We start from the raw sequence: 11,859 nt of genomic DNA, 5'->3' as shown, positions 1-11,859 counted from the left end.
CTGCTGTACTCGTACCTTATGTGGAGGTGCTTCTGATGCAGGGTAGAAGGGGTGAGGGTGGAGGGAGCTAAAACTAACACAAGCCGTCCAGTGGAGGGCAGGCTGCCTGAATCGACACCAGAAAGACATGACCACAGGGAGAGTGCTGCTCACTGTGTCCCAGTTCACCGAGTCCCTACTATGGATGGGTATACCGCAGGGCATCACAGCTGATGTAAGAAAGAGCAAGCTGGGACCAGTCCAGCCGAGGAAGCAGGGGAAGACAGGCAGCCATGTGTAAAGCAGTGGTCCAGGCGAGTGGAGATGCCAGCCCCACCTCCAGTGTGTCCAGGATTGTAGTCAACAGAGAATTTTCTCATCTGCTAGTTCTTTGAACTTGACTGCCACTCTGAAAGATAGGCACACCAGGCTATTAGTATTTTAAAGATGCATTCATTATTAACTTCCTTATTTACCAAGACAGGGTCTCACTATGTAGCCTTGGCTGGACCCAAGCTCACAGAGCTCTGCCTGATTCTGTCTGCTGATTGCTGTTATTAAAGATGTGTTCACCACAGTTGACCTTTAAAAAATATTTTTAATGTGTAAGTGGGTGTGTTGCCTTATGTGGGGGTGTTCATGTGTGTGTTTATGTGCACTCAGGTTAAAGGTCAGCTGTCACCCTCATGGTTGATCCTTGGGACTTGTCCATCTGAGTTTTTGAGATAAGGTCTCTGACTGGGACCTAGTGCCAACTAGGCTAAGCTGCTTGACCATCGAGGTTCCAAAATCCTCCTGCTTTTCCTCCCCCAGGCCTGAGAGTACAAGCTTGTAAGCCGGTCCTGGGCATCCAAAGCAGACCCTCATGCTTATGTGTCAGGAGCTTTGCTAATGGAGCTATCTTCCCAACTTTAGTGTTTTAATGTTATACATGAAGAAACTAAGAGCTGGAATTCGTGTTTCCATTTGCAAAGTAATACCAGGGAGAGCCAGAACAAGGTCTGCCATCGCTCCAGGGTGCCTCTCCAGGAAGAATCAAAATCGTGCTAATGCTCACTGAGAGACTATTAGCCAACTTTATATCCTGCTTATTTTTCACTTGTGTTAACTCATTTAGTAACCCTGTAAGGAGACAGTGATTAACTTTATACACATAAGGAGACCAATGAGAAGGTCTAAGTAACTTGCCCAAATATAGCCAGCCAATGCACAGCAGGAACAGTGGCCAGCAGGCTGGATTCCAGCTCTCCTAAGCCCTCTGAATGATACCTACACTCCCACCACCCATCAGAACCAGACTTATGTGACCTACCCTGTGGTGAGAAAGAACGGGTAGCAAAGAGGTCACTTTTCCCCTAGTAGCCAAGCTTTCTCCCAGGGTATGTCTCTAGGGAACATGTTCTTGTCATTCCAGGCTTGGTAGAAGTTGCCTGACATTTGTTTATGCCTGAGTCTTATTGAATAATGGCCACAGGGGAGAGTGGTGGCACACACCTGTGTCCCTGGTGTTTTGGAAACAGAGGCAGGAGTGCAATCAGGAGTTGAAGGTTGTTATCAGCGCTACAGGAAGGTGGGGGGCAGCCTGGGCTACATGAAACCCAATAAATGCCTCCAGCTCCTGGCGCTGTCAGACTTGGACCACTGTCAGTGTTGGTTAGGGAAGCGACACTCCCAGTGGGCAGCAGCCAGTACAGAGGCTCACAACTGCAGGAAGTGCTGAGAACAGGGACCGAGCGCTCAGCCCTAAGCTGGACATCTGTATTTCCCCCGCCCACAAAGGCACAGAGGACACCACAGAAGAAAAGGTGGAGAGAACCAAGAGCTGGAGGATGGGTGGGCAGCGATGTGAAATGCTGGCTTCTAGAGCAGACACAGCTATTGCGCTCCCAAACTCATAGCAACTGTCCGCATGTACGAGGTCAAGCCAACCAAACCCCCAGCATAGAAGGGACAGAAGATTTCCAGGCCTCACCCCTTACTGAGGAGCTGTTGGTAGGAAATTGTTGCTGGGGGAGGGAGGCTTTTTGGTTTTTTTGTTTTTTGTTTTTTGAGGATGTGGTCACTGGTAGGTTTTCCATGCTCAGTGGATGGTCCTGGTCCTACATCTGTATCCATAAGGGCAACACTAACTGTACTTGGTGAATTATCAAGGAAAGAGATACAATGTTAAGTTGGGAGGGTACCTGTTGAGGGCGGTAAAAGGAGTTTGGGGGGATGATAGGATAGATATGATCATAGTTCATTGTATACATGTATCAAATTATCAAAAATAAAGAAAAAATTTAAAAAAGGAAAGCCCAACAACAATAATGGTAGCAGCCACCAAATAGTTCATAAATATAATAGAGTGCCTTGGCTATTTGGAAGAATAACTTGCTTTCAGAACCGAAATGCCAGTTTCTTAGAAACATTTGCTCATTGGGCAACCCCATGTTTCCTCTTCCGGTTAAGAATGGTAAAGACCCGGTGTCCAGTTCATTGCTACCGAGACTCTTCTCTGAGAAGAGAGGTGAGCAGGAGGGAGTTTTAGGAATAAAGAACAGAACAAATATTCCTCAAGGCTTCCAATACCACAGAGAAAGGCTCTGCTCACTCCCAGGCTCTGTAGGAGTGCCAAATTAGCCAGATGTGGAAGAAATGCTAAGGGCTTCACAAAAGCGAGGCCATCAGAGGAATGATGCAGACTCCAGTTTTGAGGGAAGGGGAGAGTTGAATAAACTTTGCAGGAGTGACAGGAAAGGCTGTCACCCACCATCTCTGGCTGGGTTCCTGGAGAGATGGCGGGAATAGAGCTCTGGATCTGTCCAAGTATCTTACGAGGAAGTGGTGTCCACAGATTTTCCTTCTAAGAGAGACTCCGGACACCCAGCAAAGGGATTTGAGGTCAGCAGCCTTGTTTCTTAAGGTGTGGCAGACATGTTCCCTTCCCCCACTTAACAAGAGTAACGCAAGACGCAAGGCTCTCCAGATAGTTCTTTGCATTTTGCAGTGTGGAAATGTTGAGAACGAAGACAAAGTTTTACCCATTGAAACAGAGGCAACAATTCCAGCTGGAGGACCCTGTGGAATTTCCAGGAGAACTTTAAAACCCAAACATCCTAGGATTGATCTGATTTTATTCCTGCTGAACCAGAAGGGGTCAGAATGGGGACACCCACTATCTGTGCTTTGTTCAAAAGAACTTGGAATATTCTGATACTCAAATGTTTATCAACAAATGGGCTCTGAGCCCTGTCATGCACTAGATTTAGCACAAAGAAACCAAGGCTCTCTGTACAGGCCTGCTCAGTGCCCCACTGCCTTCCAGAATGCCTCACTTAACTGAAGATTCAGATGCATCTGGCTGGAGCGAGTCAGCGTGCAGGCACTCAGCCTTTCCCTAGAGCCTGGAGGGTGGTCTCTCAGGCTCCACAGGGTGAGCCTTGGGAGAGCCTTCAGGCATGTTGGCGTTATGTCATTGCATCTAGAGGGCACTGCACTGCCACAGTTCAGAATCTGAGAACTGGTGCGAGCTCCAGTGTGAAGCGCAGACACCAGATGTGAGCAGGAGCCTCAGTGTTGTGTACTTTTAGGATAGGCCACAAGTTGATTCCCAGTGGATGCCTGGATGTGGCACAAGGGTTGCTCCCATCTCTATCCTGCCCTGGAAGCCCTGGGACTGGCCTCAGGAGTATTTGCTGGGGACTTGTGTAGAGGCCTTTGGTGCGGTCACAGATCCAGGCTTCAAATATGGATAGAGGCAATAAGGCTCTCTTTGTTTCCATCAACCATGCTTATTTGAAGTATTCTTAACATTAATCTTGAAAAAAGGTTTATTTTTATTTTACACATGGTATAAGTACTTGGGTGTATGTATGTGTACCATGTGTATGCAAGTGTCTGTGGAGGACAAAAGAGGGTGTCATATCCCCCGGATTTCAAGTTACCAGCAGTTGTGAGTTGCCTGATGTAGACACTGGGAATTGAACCTGGGTCCTTCCTCTGAAAGAGCAGCAAGTATTCTAAGCTGTTGAGTCATCTCTCCAGACTGACACAAGACACTTTAATGAGATTAAAAAATTAATAAACAAACATTTCACTCCTGCTATTCTGGCCATGAACTCTAATGACACCGACTTCAGCTTCAAATGGTAAGGAAAATATCCCCAAAGCAGTCACAGCTCCCAGGCATGGCAGAAAACGGCCAGCCACAATTAAACTGCCATGATAATTTAATACAGCATGACTCCAACTGACTCCATATGAGCCCAGGTAATCCAAATGATGAAGAGTTATAAATATCTTATGAAGAAATCAAACCCTAACAATTTAAATGATTTAAATGCAGAAATCTCAGTCTTCCTGCCAGGTCAGAAACCATCACACACAAAGATCATTGTCACAGTCACAAACAAAATAAGTGGGTTTACTTGACACATGTCAAAAGTTACTTGCGGAGAGGAACCTCAGCTGAGAAAAGGCCTCCAGCAGATGGTCTGTAGGCAAGTCATTTTCTTGAATAATGATTGATGGGGGAGAGTCCAGCCAACAGGTGGGGAATGCCATCCCTGGGCAGGTGGTCCTGTGTTGTTCAGAAAACAGGCTGAGCAACCATGAGGAACAGGGCAATTTCTCCATGACTTCAGCCTCAGTTCCCGCCTCCAGATTCTTTCCTTGAGTTCCTACCCTGGCCTCATTTAATGATGGACGGTGATGCGGCAGTGTAAAACGAAAGCAGCTTTTTCCTCCCCAAGTCATAGTTTTTTGTTTTTGTAATCACAGCAATAGAATCCCCAACTAAGACCTCTCCTATGATGGGACCCTCTTTTGGTTCTCACTTCCCTTCACCTTTAGCTTGTTTTTTCTGAGCCTAGGTCATGTTTTCTCAATGTAAAGACTTTATAACAGTTTAAAAGATGACAGCATTGGCTTGGCTGCCAGTAGACTGGGATGGAAGATGCTGGGAGAATCAGGATGAAATAAATCCTGAGAGACAGAGAGGAGGTGGTCCCTAGTGGCTCTTGGTCTTATTTTCTTCTTGAACATCTGTCTTAAGACCCCGCCTACTGAGGACAGGCCTTGACAGTTTCCTGTGAGTCACTTCCTGTGTTTTTTTTTCTCCATTATAAGCATCACTGCCCCAGTGATTAGCACACACAGTCCCTGAATCCAGGCAAATGGACAATTAAGTCATCCTGGACAAATGCTTGTTCTTTGGGTCCTGGAAGCTCTCAAGGGAGATGTCACAACCTTCCTGAAGAGGTCACTCATGTGTCTTGTCCACTTGATGGTGAACACATGCTTCTGGGACTTGGGGGCAGCTTGGTGGCAGAGCACATGCCTAGCAAGAACTGGAGTCTCATCTCTGATTCCACAAACCCTAACCAACCAAACTAAGACATGGGTCTTTCTTTCTATCCAAGCAGATTTGCTCTTAACGGGTCAGTCAGCACTTTCAGAGAGGCCCACAAATGAAGGGCACAGTCTGGGCCACTAGGGAGCTTGCAGTTCACCAGGTGGAATACATTTTGCATTTTCCAGTGCTTCATAATGACGTCTAGTTATTGATCATCTGTTTGTTCTCAATACAGCCCTGTGAACTGGGCTGGGGAGTGTTCATGGGGACTTTCCTAAGAGCTTCCTGAATCCAAATACAAATATATTCTCTATTATAGGGACCTAAAGGAAATAAAAAATGCACAATTTTCAGTCAGGATTTATTAAAAAGCAAATAAATGAAAAATTTCTGAAATAGAAAGTGAAAATGCTTTGCATAGTTTCTGGAGATAAGACGTTATTAAAAGTAAGACACAGATCTATGTATAATTACATATATGTTATGTGTTGATATATTCATCCATATACATTTAAAAGCCAACATTAAGTGTTCACTATATTTGGCATAAACATGCTTTGTCCACATACGAAAGTGTATTTTGACTGCCATTCCAGGTCAGTATGAATTTCTCCTCCCCTTTCTCATTTTCTCCCTTCCTTCCTCTTTCCCCCAAAGTCTTGCAATGTTGGTAAGAGCCTGGCTTTGAACTTACTATGTCTTGCTCTGTCTAGCTTCAAATGCACAATTCTCATGCCTCAGCCTACTGAGTGCTAGGATTCCAGGCATGTACTACCAAGACCAATGCATTTTCTTTTTAATAATTACAACAACATATATTCACTGTGTACCTCTCATTCATTTAAAGTGAAATATGAATAAATCACTCACCAAGCCCTGTCATGCATGTTAGCTTCCATGTCAGTATTCGGCCTCATTTCCTTAAACATGTAGTGTAATCCTATGCATGTCACTTCTGGTCTCTGTGCCTGCTTCCCCATAGTCAGCATGGGAAGGGGATGATGGATGGAACCCTTTCCAAGACTCCACCCACTCTAGTGCTCTGTGCATTTATCTTGTCTTTTGTCCCTTCTGTCGCCCCCATTCATCTATTCGTGGTATCCACTTCCTAACTTACTTCTCTGGTACTCTAATAAACACCATGACCGGAGGCAACTTGGAGAGGAAAGGGTTTATTCATGTACTGAAGTCACCAGGGCCACTCCACAGGAGGCAGATGACAATGACAGGAGAGGCAGGGAGATTCAATGCACCGGGGACAAGGTCTCTTTGGGTGAACTTCGAATGCCTCTTTCCAGGTGGAGGAAGGGGCCGAGCTGGAGCCCTGCAGGGGTGACCAGTCCTCCAGGACACTGTCAGGCCGCATTCCCCTCCTGCCATCCCCCTCTCTCTTTCTCCAAAACCAGGGAAGATGTAAAGAAGCTTGGGACCAGAGGAACCTCGTGAGTGAGTGTGTGTGTGTGTGTGTGTGTGTGTGTGTGTGTGTGTGTGTGTGTTTTGCTCACACCAACTATCTCATCAGATTAGTGCTCAGAGGCCACCCGTAGGACCCAGCCCACCCCCTCAGGATGCCTGGGCTTGTCACGAAGCCCACGTAGGGGAATAGACATCCTGGTTCCCACTCACCTCTTTGGAACCAGTGACCTGAGCTAGCCTACCCACGTTCAGGACACTCCATATCCGGACTCATGTTATCTTGGGGTCCTGGGACCTCCTCTCCACCCTATGGACACGTAGCCACTGCACACTTCTCGGAGGGCTATTTCTAGCCCAGGGGCCGGTAATTCCTCCCCAGCCTGTCAGCTCAGGCTGTCCGTGTTTCAGCTGGGACAGGCAACCGAATGGGTTCGGGGTTCAGCAGAATGCAGGATGTTGGGGCTTCCGGAGGCAGGCATCCCTTCAGCCTGCTAGAGGTCAGGGATAATGAGATGTGGGGGCGGGGGACAGGACGCTCCTGCTATGTGGTTGGAAGGAGTTGGATTGCATGGGAAAGTCCCAAAACCTCACTGCTGCGACAGCCCCTTCCCTGGTAAGAATCATTTGTCCTTAGCAGAGCAGAAAGTTAGCACTACCTTGTGGCTGAATGCAGGCTCTGGGGTCTAACAGTCTTGGTCTGAAATGAAATTCTTCCTGCACCTGGCAAGCGAAGTTACTAAAGAATCCACTTAGGGCTGGAGAGATAGATGACTGCTCAATGGTTATCTTAACTTACTTTCAGCACTAGCTTACTGGGAACTGCTCTTCCAAGTGGAATGGAGTTTGGGTCCTTAGCATCCACACTTGGACTGATCACAACTGTCTGTAACTCCAGTCTGGGGATTCAACACTTGCTTTTGTCACTCTGCTGTATTCAGGAACATAAACACACAATTAAAGTGAAAGATAAAAGTCTTTAAAAAAGTATCCACTAAGTAAAAGGGAGAGTTGTTCTCCTACAGTTTGAGACTGAAGAAAGAACACTGAATTTAAAGTGAGCAGACCTGGGCTCCCATTCCAGCTGTGCTGGTTGGCCTCTGCTGCCCTGTGGCCAAGCGGACTTGTCTCCTGTCTTGCAATAGACTAGCTCTATCTCTTGTTGCCACAGTAAAACGCCCAAGAGAAGCAACTGGCTGTTGCAGGGAATGCAGACCATCACTGCAGAAGCTGCCCAAGAGTGTGTTGGGTGCAGTCTGTTCACATCTGAGTGGATCAGGAAGAAGAAGGAGTCTGGGACCAGACTCCAGCACACACGCTAACTATTGTATCTAGCGCTGAATTGGCTCAGGTTGGAAAACAGAGCCCTTTGTTTTTCAGGAGAAAGAAGCCATGGCACGGCTAAGGCACACCTCAGAGCTTGTTACAAACAAGGAGATGGGGAAGAAATGAGGACCCCGGAACTAAAGTCGCTGGAGACCAAGACTAAACTGCCTTCAAGTGTGCAGCTGCTCAGGTTCCAAGACAGGTCCCGCCTGTGCCCCTTCATCTTCATCTACCTGGGAAGAAGCTGGACAGAACCATGGAAAGAATGCTGCATTTGCTTGCACCCAGGCTCATACTCTGCAGGTTTACCTGCCTAGGAATGGTGCCTCCCACACTGGGCTGGATCCTCCTATATCGAACTCCTGGAATCCAGAGACAGAAAGGGAGGACTGATGAACAAAGGGGTCAAGACTGGGCTGGTTTAACCCACAGAAACAGTTGACCTGAACAAGGGGGACCTCTTGGACCCTAGACTGATGGCTGTGTGAAAAGCATGGGATTGATTCAGACCCCCTGAATGTGGGTGTCAGTGAGGAGGCCTAGGCAATCTATGGGGCCTTGGATAGTAGATCAGTATTTATTCCTGGCACACAAATGGACTTTGGGTGCCCATCCCACAATGAGGCATGCTCTCTCAGCCTGGACTCTAGGGAGAGGGCCTAGGCCCTGTCCTGGATGAAATGACAGACTCTGGAGATCCTCATGGAGGGCCACACCTTCCCTAGGGATAGGAGTGGGGATTGGGAGGGGGGCTGGAGGGCTTGGTGGGGGGATGGGGGAGGAAGGGAGGGAGAGGGAGCTGGGATTGACATGGGAAGAAAGCTTGTTTCTAATTTAAATTTGTAAAAATGAAAAAAAACTGAAAAAAACTAAAAAAAAGGAAACACCTCACAGATAACGCTCACACACAGACTGATATGATAGACGCAATTCTTCAGTTGAGTTTCCCTACTCAACCAAGACTAGCAATCACAAATCCAACTGTCTCTGAAAAGTGTATGCACATTCATACTATGCCCATCACCAGTCCACAAAATCTTTTAGTGTAAAAGAAACTGAATAGTCAATCACCTAATGAAAATATATTGAATTTCTAATCTAGACCAGTGGTCATTAACCTTCCTGATGCTGTGACCCATTAATACAGTTCCTTATGTTGTGGGGACTCCCAACCATAAAATTATTTCATTGCTATTTCATAACTGTAATTTTGCTTCTGTTCTGTTACGAATTGTAATATAAATATCTGATATACAGGATATCTGATATATGACACTGTGGTAGTTTGAATGTAGTTGGTTCTCATGAACTATAGGAAGTGGCACTGTTAGGAGGTGTGGCTTTGTTGGAGTAGGTGTGGCTTTGTTGGAGGAAGTATGCCACTGTGGGAGTGGGCTTTGAGATTTGCTATGCTCAAGATGCTGCTCAGTGACACAGTCCTTCCTGTTGCCTTCTGGTCAAGATGTAGTCAGCACCATGTGTGCCTGCACACCGCCATGCTCCCTGCCATGATGATAATGGGCTACACCTCTGAAATGTAAGCTGCCACCTCAATTAGTTTCCTTTATAAGAGTTGTCGTGGTCATGGTGCCTATTCACAGCAATAGAAACCCTAAGTAAGACAGACCCTCAAAGGGATCATGACCCAAAGGTTGAGAACTGCTGTTCTAGATATTGAGTGAGGCAACCCAGCTCCAGAAAGATAGATACCACATTTAAAATCATATATGGATCTCAGTATTGAGTCTTTACATTGTGTGTTTGGCTTGGAGTACATGGAGAGTTCAGGGGAGGGAGGGAGACTCTGGAAGGGACACTTGGTTTAGCAAGCAAGAAGTTCCCTGCCTTCCTCTCTACAGGGTAGATGGATGACTCTAGGACAGAAGACAGGGAACAGCAATTTGATGAGACTCTGTCAGTCTGAGTTCACTTTCTGATATGGAAAGGAATGCATTCAAGTATAATTTAAGCCCCCCCAAAAAGACAACTTTCCCTTAACAGCTCCCAATACACACACACACACACACACACACACACACACACACACACACACACACAGACACACACAAATCAGCTGTGCAGTGAGAACTGGCAGAAGTGTCCAGGTTTTGTGAGAACATCTCATGAACCCACTGTGGTAGCCTAGGGATTCAGAATGGCCATTTAGACCCTGTAATGATACATCTTCAGGAGCTTGGCTTGCCAGTCTTCTACCCAAACAGGGATGGTCACTTAGCCTTATACTCTCTGTAGAAGGGTGTGACTGAGCAGCCAGCAGGCGCAGCCTTCCATTGTGTGCAGAACTGGCCTCCTTTCTTCTCCAGGACCAAGGATTGAGGGCTGTTATCTCTTACTCACTACCCTATAGAATTTCCTTCCCAAAGAGCTGGGTCCACTGCTCTCCTCAATGCCTTGTCATCCTCAAGGATGGTGGACCCGCTCTTCACCCAGATGCCATTAATTCCTTGTTGCTGAGGTAGTAACCTCTGCTGGGGGCTGCCAGTGATTGGGAACTGAGCCTGGGTCCTCTGCAAGAGCAATGGGTGCTCCTAACTGCTGAGCTGTCTCAGCAGCTCTGTTTTGAGTGTCCTTTGTGTGCTTCTGTTTATACCCTGACATACTAGTCACAAGTTAAAGTCACAGGAAAAGACTCACCCTACAAGTCCAGTATTTTAAGGTCATCTGTCACCAAACACTCTAAGCATCCTGGTGACTCACTCCTGTAATTGCAGAAATCTGGAAGTTGAGGGCAATAGTACTGCCTTGGGTTCAAGGTCCACCTAGGTTATGACAAGAAAAAAAAAGAAAAGGAAAATGATGAGGAATGCTCTTCGTATATATGTTTTTCTTATTGGTTGATGAGTAAAACACGGTTTGGCCAATAGCTAGTAGAGACAAGAAGATAGGTGTGGTTAGGAGATGAGGAGAATTCTGGGAAAGTTAGGCAGAGAGGGACTGGGCAGAGAACACCATGTAGACCACAAAGGAGTAACAGGTTCGGACATTCTCCAGTAAGCCAAGACCACGTGGAATTACAAAGATTATTAGAAATCGGTTAATAATTAAGGGAGAGCTAGCCAGTAAGAAGCCCTAGCAATTGACCAGCAGGTTTTTTTTTATTAATATAGCGCCTCTGTGCATTTATTTGAGGTTGAAGCTGTGGGGCCAGGAGGGACATAAAAAACCAACAACAGGAAAATGCTTTAGCCATATTTTACACAATGTGGAAACAGGCCCAGAGAATATGTTTCTATCTGTTGTTCTTGGACATGGCTGTGGAGATGGTGACTGGAATGACATCACTTTCACAGAGACCATGCAGGAGCTGGGAGGTAGGGACCCCGGAAGAAGGTTGCACAATTGTCACAGCTTTTGAGGCTCCCGTGTAACAGTCTCAAGTGAGATGTGGAATAGGACCTGGCCTCGAGGCTAAGGGGCAGGCTCCACAAGCTTGACTCTAGGGAAGCTGCCAGGACCATTTCATTGAGGGTCATCTCATTAATTCTGTATTGGTATTTAGGGTTGTGTGTGTGGATGTATTCATGGGTGAGCACATGTACCCATGGTATGTGCATGGGAAGCTTGAAGCTAGAGGTTGACATTTGGTGTCTCCCTCCATTGTTCTCCATCTTATTGTTTATATATTCATATTTTATATGATTATTTTATACATATGAGTGTTTTGCCTGAATGCACGCTTATGTGCCACATGCATGCCTGGTGCCTGAGAAGGGAAGAAGAAGGCATTCTGGAATTGGGATCCTGGATGGCTGTGAGCCACCATGGTGGTGCTGGGAATTGGACTG

Source organism: Mesocricetus auratus, unplaced genomic scaffold (genome assembly GCF_017639785.1).
Source record: "Mesocricetus auratus isolate SY011 unplaced genomic scaffold, BCM_Maur_2.0 Super-Scaffold_100676, whole genome shotgun sequence".
Classification (NCBI taxonomy): domain Eukaryota; kingdom Metazoa; phylum Chordata; class Mammalia; order Rodentia; family Cricetidae; genus Mesocricetus; species Mesocricetus auratus.
The sequence above is the reverse complement of the archived record's forward strand: the minus strand, read 5'-3'. Positions refer to the sequence as shown.